The sequence below is a fragment of the Dendrobates tinctorius genome, unplaced genomic scaffold, assembly GCF_039654945.1.
Source record: "Dendrobates tinctorius isolate UK_male_01 unplaced genomic scaffold, ASM3965494v1 ptg000003l, whole genome shotgun sequence".
In the NCBI taxonomy this organism is placed as follows: domain Eukaryota; kingdom Metazoa; phylum Chordata; class Amphibia; order Anura; family Dendrobatidae; genus Dendrobates; species Dendrobates tinctorius.
The window spans coordinates 46,688,919-46,697,785 of record NW_027361671.1 but is presented as its reverse complement, the minus strand read 5'-3'; positions in this window follow the sequence as shown (position 1 = coordinate 46,697,785).

Sequence of the window (8,867 nt, the reverse complement as noted above, 5' to 3'; positions counted from 1 at the left end):
GATACTTGCGGTATCGGAATGCTCAACACTACTAGTGACGGGAGCCTAGAGAGTAGCAGACAGTGGTCAACAGTGTCGAAAGCTGCAGAAAGGTTGAGAGGTATGAGCAGAGAGTGGTCACCATTACATTTTGCTGTCAGAAGGTCATTGGTAACTTTGATGAGTGCAGTTTCAGTCGAATGTATGGGGCGGAAGACGGACTGTGAAGGGTCTAGGAGGGAGTGAATGGAGAAGTAACGGGTAAGGCGGGAGTAGACTAGGCACTCCAAAAGTTTAGAGATGAAGGGGAGATGGGAGACTGGTCTGTAGTTGTTTCTTTGGATCTTCTTAGACCACAAATCTGAATGGGTATCCGGTGCAGGGAAGCAAGCGGATTAGTATGCCCTCATCACCAAAGCCTAAATGACAATGTGACTTCACTACTTTCCCTGGATAGCAAAAGAACTGACCTTAATGAGTAATCTTTCCCTGCCCTTTATGACATTAACCCCTCATTTCTCCAAATCAATGGGTGAGGGGAGTGCAGGTTTCCATGGCTGAACATAGAGTCCCTTCATCATCTATTGCTGCCGCTGTTCAGGGCCTCACTTTATATGCCATTTGGTTTCAGGCAAAACTTTTAGGGTTAATTCTCCCCTCACTTGTCATCAGCTGGCAGTTATGAGGATTCACCCTGGTGACGGTTTAGCGGCATCTGGGCTTGGTCTCCGTGCTCAATTGGACATTTTGCAGATACAGCCTGCACTGTAGGAAAGTGAAATTCAAAATCACACTTCAGAAAGTTCCAAAGACTTGGCAGAGCTAACTTAGTCCAAAGCAACAGTCGAAGATAGATTAACTTGTCTACGATAACGCAGTCCATAATAGATTTACAGTCCTGGTGGCTTGTTTCTCCACCCCTTCATCAAATGAATAAAACAAAGTTACTGTAGGTTTGTTGGTCCAAATTACTGTGCCCAGAACGACCTTTGAAATTTTCTACTGTAGCAAACAAATATTTCTATTCTAAATAATACAGTAACTGACTACTAAATAAAATATATATATATATATATATATCATATATATCATATCATATATATGGACTTATACACTGAAATAATTCATAACTCCAGAATATCAAACACCAGTTATCAAACACATCAAAGTCATGTCAATCATGTTTGCATATTAATGATGATCATAATTGCCAGTACAATCATGTTAATTGAGTTTACAAAATAATGTTACTGCTAATCAAAATCAGTACAATTACATGTTTACTCATTTTTTAGGAAAAACAGAACCTGTTACCCAATTCTAGCAAATTATTATTTTTTTATCATAACATACACATTACATCAACACACACTGTCCCTGGCTTCACCTAATGCATTCATTCAATAAGCAGGAAAGATTCTTATTTACATATAAACAAACACACACTTTGGGTAACCACACATTTGTACTGCATGCTAATTCGGTACTCAGGTGTAGGTGAACAAAGCAATATCAAGATCATATACGTTCTTCAAAACCCAATATGCACTGGAGCTGCCAAAAAATAAAAATGTGAAAAAAATAAAAGTCAAATAAAATATAATCTAAATTTAGGTAGATAGTAAATATTCAATACTGCAGAAAAAAACTATTCACTGTGTACTGTAATCATATGTTAATTAAATGGCCAAGGTTTCTTCTTTCACTCCTGCAAACAAACAAAAGGTTAATTACATATCCCACCCCCAATCCAACATTTAGTAGACTGAAAAGAGAAAACAGTTCCTTTAAAAACCAAGAATGCTAAACATAGTACAAACAAAATTGAAAGAATGAGCTCATAAAAATAAAAATACCACATAGATTTTTTTTTGGCTGTGAAATAATTTAACAAAGGATATCCATGACAAATACAGAGATTGCACAAACACATACAGTGACAAAAACATCATGTAGTACAAATAAGTCAACTATTTCTTTAGTCAACCCCCAGTATATCGTCAGTCATCTCACACTAGTCAGTCTTAAATTCATTGTCTGTAGAGATGAGCGACTTTGCCTTTTTTAGGGTTGAGTCGGGTTTCACGAAACCCGACTTTCACAAAAGTCGGGTAGAACGAAATCGGCCGACTATCTGGAAAAGTCGGAGGCCCACTGAAACACAAGTCAATGGGGAAGCAAAGTCGGCAAGGAGTGGAGGACAGTAAACACCTACATTGCCCATTTCAATGGCAAAAACATCAATTCTTATTACTGAAACTTGTCAACATTAATTTACTTCATAATAATAGTTACGCATTGAAAACTGGGGGTTATTTGGCTAAAGATGTGGGGGGTAGGGCTGGCTCCAGGTTTTCGTGTGCCCTGGGCCAAAGAGTGTCAGTGCGCTTCTTTAACACATACTACAACTCATGATGCTCCGATACGCCACAGAAATATAGGTATAATACTAGGACAAATACTTCATTGCTTACATGAGATGATTGATCAATTTTAAATTGTACAATAGCTTAAAAAAAGGACAGTATATTACTCCATACAGTATTATGGCCACCACATTGTGCGCCATACAGAATAATGAGCCCCATATATTTCTCCATACAGAATAATTGGTCAAATCTAATGTTCCATAGAGTATATGATGAGCTCCACATAATGCCACAGTATATGATGGTCCCTATGGACGATGCTCCAGTGTATGATGGGCCCTAATACTGCTCCATAAATAGTGGGCTCCATTTCTAATGCTCCAGTGTATAATGGGCCCCTTAAATGCTGCTCCAGTGTCTGATGTCCCCCATTTGGAATGCTCCAGTATATGATTGGCCTCATGGATGATGCTCCAGTGTATGATGGGCCCTGATCATGCTCCATATATAATGGGCTCCATTTCTAATTCTCCAGTGTATAATGGGCCCTGTAAATGCTGCTCCAGTGTCTAATGTCCCCCATTTGGAATGCTCCAGTATATGATGTGCCTCATGGATGATGCTCCAGTGTATGATGGGCCCTACTAATGCTCCATATATAATGGGCTCCATTTCTAACTCTCCAGTGTATAATGGGCCCTGTAAATGCTGCTCGAGTATTTGATGGCCCCCATTTGGAATGCTCCAGTATATGATGGGCCCCATTTTTAATGAACCGATGCATGGTATGTGAAAAGAGCTCCATGAAGTTATCTTAAGTGCGTGCTGCCGCATCCTTCACTTTTGATGTGGGTGAAGGACACAAGGAAAGGGGTTGCTTCTGACTAGAAGCCTGCACTGATGACTCAGTGCTTGTTTTTTTAAACTTCAGAACAATAGGCGATAGAGCTGGAGGCTGTTTCACCAATGTAAGGCAACACCAGTTCCTGATGCTCTGGATTTAAAAGCAGTCTACCTACTCCCAGAAAAGGGAGCCTTTCAAGCCTTCCGGAGCTACACCATGACGATGGCACAACACCTCCTGCTCTAGCTGCTATTGTGTTTTTGGCACTACCAGCAGATGCATCACCACCACCATCACTAACAGGTGGCCCCCCCATGCCCACGTCCGCTTCCTCTTCCACCATACTTCCTCATGTTTTGAAAAATGGACCCAAAATACCAGCAGATATATGGTACTGTATCAGAAGCGTACAGCTCTATACAGTCTACGGATAACAGTAAATCTCCATATATATTTCATGAGTCATACACAGACGCTCACAGGCTCAGTATGTATTACACCAGAATTTAAAAAGTAGAAAAAGGGAAAGGTATTCGAGGCGTACACCAGTATACAGTGTTGTGGTACTTTTAAATCTTCGTATATATTTCAATTTTAGTAAGCCAGTCCAGACTATCCGCTACTGCAAACTACATAGATAAAACTACAGACGGAAAGTCGAGTGTTTGCAGAAATTTAGGAATTAGTCATCGCGGGAAAACCTCACGGTAGATGTTGCAGAGGCAATGCAGACCCTCAATTACTGTGTCTGTGGAGACAGTGAAAACGCTTCTTTGTGAAGAAAGGAAAGCTTTATCGCAGTAGTGCGGATCACCTCACCGTTACTCGTCTCCATCAAATTGTGATCACAGGGAGAGATGTAGACATGGTCCTCACTGCCTATCATGATGTGTCTGGGCATTTTGGAGGGCAAAAGACAGAAGCCACAGGCCGTAGGTGATTCTATTGGATTGGCATGAGAGGAGACATTGAAAATTGGTGGCAGGAATGTCACACGTCTATGACTAGGAAAACTGTGAAAGCAGATCATAAAGCACCACTGCATCCGATTGTGAGTTGACGTCCATTACAAATTGTAGCCAATAGAGATGAGCGACTTTGCCTTTTTTCGGGTCGAGTCGGGTTTCATGAAAACCAACTTTCGCAAAAGTCGGGTCGAACGAAATCGGCCGATTTTTGTGAAAAGTCGAAGGCCGACTGAAACACGAAACCCAATGCAAGTCAATGGGGAAGCAAAGTCGGCAGGGAGTGGAGGACAGGAAACACACCTACAGTGCCCTTTTGAATGCCAAAAACATCAATTCTTATTACTGAAGCATTTCAACCTTAATTTACTTCATAATACTAGTTACGAACTGAAAAATGGGGGTTATTTGGCTAAATTTGTCGGGGGGTAGGGCTGGCTCCAGGTTTTCATGTGCCCTGGGCCAAAGAGCACCCCTTTAACACATAGCACAACTCATGATGCTCCGATACAGCAGAGAAATAGCGGTATAGTACAATGAAAAATACTTCACTTTTTACATCTCATGACTGATATCCATTTTAAATTCTCCAATAGCTCCAAAAACGGACATATTACTCCACACAGTATTATGGCCACCGCATAGTGCGCTATACAGAGTAATGAGGTCCATATATTTCTCCATACAGAATCACTGGTCCCATATAATGTTTGAAACAGTATATGATGAGCTCCACATAATGCTACAGTATATGTTGCTCCCCATGGATGAAGCTGTACCGTCTTATGGGCCCAAATAATGCTCCATATATAATGAGTCCCATTTCTAATGCTCTAGTGTATAATGGGCCCTGTAAATGCTGCTCCAGTGACTGATGTCCACCTTTGGAATGCACAAGTGTATGGTGGGCCCCATCTATCATTCTCCAGAGTATAGTGCTCCCCAAAAATTGCTGTCCCAACATTGAAAACAATCAAATAAGTCTCCTCGCTAGGGAATCCCTGTACTAGTCTGGACTCCTCGTCGTCCCCATCTTCCATCTCACTGCACAGTATTTCAACCTTGCAAGTGCTGTGATCCTGAGCAAGCACAAAACAATTAAATAACTCTCCTCAAATAAGTCTCCTAGCTAGGGAATCCCTGTACTAGTCTGGGCGTACAGACGTGATGTCATTGCGCTCTCTGATCAGAATATCACTGTCAGGAAACGCGGAAGACGTCATGGCGGTGGAGCAGGGAAAGGTAAGTATTTCAACTTTTCAAGTGCTGTGATCCTGAGCAAGCAGGGGGGCCCACTCGTTGGCGACGGCACTGGCACAGGGCCCCTCATAGTACAGCGGTGTGTCTGACGGCGGGTGGGCCGAACCTGCACTTTCATCTGCACCTTCCTCTTTGTCACCGTGTAAGGTGGTACAGTATATGGGAAGGGGAACCTGAGTTTCATCAGGGTCAGATTCTGGCTGTGTAGAGTGCGAGGGGAATGTAGTGGTCTGGGTCAATGTACCAGCAGAATCATCTAGCAGTGGCTGGGCATCAGTGCACTTGTGGCACCACCAGGAGTACGGTCGCCACAGTGGCATTACCTTCCTCCTAGGGAGTGTGATGTCATGCTTGGGAGCAATGAAGGATCTCTCTAGCAGTTAAACCAACACACAACACATTTCCCACTCCAGGCCAGCAGGGAGACCTGTGAACCTGACTGCTGAGGAGCTGCTCTCTGTGGTCGGGAGGAGGTAAGTTAGGGCAGTCTGTGAAGGGAAGGGGAAGTGTGTGGACGTGAGAAGGGGAGCTGGAGGATGAGCAGAGTTAAGGCTCACTCCTAGCTGGAGTTTGTAGGGACACTGACGTTCCTGCAGCCGAAACCGGAGGAAGTAGCAGTTGTAAATGCTCTGTACCCAACTAAGGCTCGTAGGCCCCAGCAGCGACGTGTGGGAGCCAGAAGGAAAAGGCTACGGCTGCCTGCCATACGAGAAAGTTTCAAAAGAGAGTCAACAGGGGGATCTTCATTGAACTCAGCACTGCGAGTACCTCAGACAAGTGCTAGAACGGAGGCCACACTACCTATCTGTAGAGAGAGAATTCCAAATTGGCTTCCAGGATGACAAACTCCTTCTCCATCTGTACTCTGGGTCCTGGACGGCACTTATCAAGTACAGGTAAAGGAACTGCATGACTGTGTCTGTCATCATTCTCCTGCGCCTGGCACATGGCTCTGCTACATCCTGTACTGCACACCATCTACCAACTCTTTCATCTGCCCTGCAACTACGGCCCTACCTGTGCAGGGCTTCTACATCTTAGCTGCACCACAACATCTGTCCCAGAGAAGCGACACTGCAGCGCTGGTCAATCTAATCATAAACCACAGGTGGCGTCACGTATCATTCACCTATAAACGTAATTCACCCCTTTGCATGGATGCCTAGGGCCACGGAACGGGTCACCACCACCGTGACACATCCCTGTGAGACACTGGCCCGGTACCGATTAACCCCACTGCCCTGGCTGGCCACCCACACTCCATGTCAGATTCATCTTGGACTGGGGATTTCACAATTTGACTTGATAACCCAGGCATGGTATGATAGAAAGAGCTACATGGACTAATGTGAAGTGTGGCCTGCTGCATCATTCACTTTGGGTGGGGGTGTAGGACAAAAGGAATGGGGTTCTTCCTGACCAGGAGCCAGCACTTGACGACTCAGTGCTTGCATTTTTTGAAACTTCAGAAGAGGAGGGCATATTTGCTGGAGTCTGTTTCACCAATTTAAGCCAAAACCAGTTCCTCATGCTCCGGCTTTAAAAGCGGTTAACCTACTCCCAGAAAAGGTAGCCTTCCAGGCATTCTGGAGCCAGACCATGACGCAGGCTCAACACCTCCTGCCTTAGCTGCTATTGTGCTTTTGCCACTACCAGCAGATGCACCACCACCATCAGCACCAGCTGGCCCCCCCACGCCCACGTCCGCGGCCTCTTCCACCAAACTTCAAAATTTAGCACAAAATAGACACAAAATAACATCAGATATATGGCACTGTATCAGAAGCGTACAGCTCTATTCAGTCAAAGGATAATTGTCAATCTCCATATATATTCCATCAGTCACACAGAGATGCTCACAGGCTCAGTATGGATTAGACAAGAATATAAAAAGTTGACAAAATGTACAGTATCATCAGATAGCAGGTATATATAGCATAGTTTAAACATTAACAATGTATGTCTACATATCAGGAGTAGTGTTGAGCCACCCCGCTAGTGTTTTGGTTCGTCGCGCAGGATGCAAGTTCGTCGAATGTTCGTCGAACCACATTGAAAACAATGGCAAGCAAACACAAACACATACAAACACATAGAAAACAATTACAAAACAACTTAAAAGGTGTCCCAAATCCGAAAAAATGCTCAGAAGACAAAAATTAACATATGGAAAAGGGCAACTACATTTAGAAAAGAGGATGAGTAAATGGAGGAGGTGGAGGAGACACAGATATAGGCTTGTCATTCCCTTATGAAGTCAAGAAAGGCTGGAATAAAAATGTAAAATACAAACCAAAAAAAAAAATTCTGAAATCGAACACGATCATATACCGTCTGACTTCCCACCAATAAATTATGCCAACTGGCGATCGGGCGGCGTTATTCCCACGAACCTCCAAACAGCATCCATGAAGGCAAAGTGTTTGCTTTTCGGGGGCAGTATGATTGCAAAGCTGAACCTTAAAGGGATGTCCAAAAGGGCACCACCAGGAGTGGAGCCTGTGGCTTAATTGGACTCCACCCGGGAAACCACAACCATGCCACCTCAAGAAAAGATGCACACATTGAAAGTTTTGTCGATTCTGTGTGTGGTGTGGTATGTCCGTTTGTAGTTGTGCTAGCGATTTATCAGCTTTATTCTGTTAACGAACGAGACTCCGGCATGCCCCCGCAGTACACGTCAAGCTTACTAGAGGGATACACGAGGCTCTGGCACGCGAGATCGAGCAATCACAGGTCTAACATGGCCTTACATGTCCGGGGCTGCATGCGTGCTACACTGAAAGGACCAGCTTTTGTCGCTTAGAGGTGCAGATAACCCACTGAACACAGTTAGTGATGGGGATCTGTGATTCCAATTATTCCCCGCGAACGGTAATTTCCCAGTAAGTGCAGGTCAACCGCAATTCCTGAATTAGGCCTAACTGGCATTCCTGAAAAAATGCAAAAAAATTACGTGTCCAAACCACAGGTGATGTAGCTTGCTTAAGAGCTCGGCAGCCGTTCTCAGGCCCAGTATGGACTTGACAAGATTCTAGAAAGTTGACAAAGGGTACAGTGTCACCGGATAACACGTATATATGTAGCATAGTTTACACATTAAAAACCTATGTCTATATATCAGGAGGCAGGCTCAGACGGTCTCAGGCCCAGTATGGATTAGACATGATAGGACAAACGTGAGAAAGGGTACCGTATCACTGGATAACAGGTATGTATACCATAGTTTACACATTAAAAACCTATGTTTATAGAACAGGAGGCAGGCTCAGACGGTCTCAGGCCCAGTATGGATTAGACGTGATTGGACAAAGGTGACAAAGGTTGACGTATCACTGGATAACAGGTATGTGTAGCATAGTTTAAACATTTAAAATCTCCGTGTTCTCAGTATGGATTAGACAACAATGTAAAAAGTCGAAAAAAGGAAATGTATTTGAAGCGTACACC